At 42.6% G+C, this 984-nt stretch overlaps 1 pseudogene; it reads right to left on the bottom strand.

Moving 5' to 3' along the window:
- Positions 1-253: 253 nt before the first annotated feature.
- LOC113936716 lies at positions 254-557 on the bottom strand (annotated as a pseudogene).
- Between the last annotated feature and the right edge of the window lie 427 nt (positions 558-984).

The following is a 984-nucleotide window of genomic DNA, read 5'->3' as shown; positions in this document are numbered from 1 at the left end:
GACAAAGAGCAACTTCTATCTAAATTATCATAAAAATGTTTAATAAAAAAAGCAGGGGAGGAAGGGGGTAATGAGGGAGTAATGAAGGTTTCCTATGGAATAAGATCCTCACATGTCATCAGACACATTCAATCCTGACCATAGTGTGCCAAACGGGAGCCGGATGACTCTAACTTGTGTCACTTCTGGCACAGCATACTCTACGCATCTGTGTTCAAAGCCCATCCCCTGCCCCCTACTGCTGCCAGCTCAGCTATTTAGCAGCCTTTTGGGCCTGCTGACAAAGGGGCATGTGGATCTTCTCTTTAACCCAGTCTCTGTTGTAAGGCTGACATGTCTGTCTGGGTATCAGCTCGGTAAGCAAGGCTGAGGTCTGTCAGATTACCAGTAAGATCAAACAACTGACTGACACCATATGCGACAGAGGGACTATTGCATTCACATGTTCTTCATGCATTTTACAAACGCCTTCCCTGCATTCATTCACAGATTCACAGTCTGCAAAATTCTACCTCTGGCCTCTTGGTAGGCTGTACCAGGAAAACGGTGTGAGACATCACGCCAAACTCTCTTGCTGCAGCCACTGCCCACACACCCTTGCACACCGGCTTAGCCCCAGCACTGCCTGCTTCTTCACGCATTTTCATTCTCTGCCGTTATGTGCATACACATTTAGGATTGTTATGTCTTGCTGAATTGGCCTTCATCACCATATATTATTTCTCTATATCTTTGGTAATTTTCCTTGTTCTGAAAGTATTTGTCTGCTATTAATATAGCTACTCAAGCTTTCCTTCCTAATATAAACAGCTTTATTGAGCTATGATCCATATACCATAAAATTCATTTAAACTATACAATTCAGTGTTTTTTTTAGTATATTCACAGTATGTGAAAACATTGCATAATCAACTTTGTAACACTTCTGTACCCTCAAAAGGAACTCTGTACCCGCTAGCGATCAATACCCATTTCCCTCCTACT

The sequence above is a fragment of the Zalophus californianus genome, chromosome 17, assembly GCF_009762305.2.
Source record: "Zalophus californianus isolate mZalCal1 chromosome 17, mZalCal1.pri.v2, whole genome shotgun sequence".
In the NCBI taxonomy this organism is placed as follows: domain Eukaryota; kingdom Metazoa; phylum Chordata; class Mammalia; order Carnivora; family Otariidae; genus Zalophus; species Zalophus californianus.
Note: the sequence above shows the minus strand (reverse complement) of the source record. Positions and strands in the feature narration are given on the sequence as shown.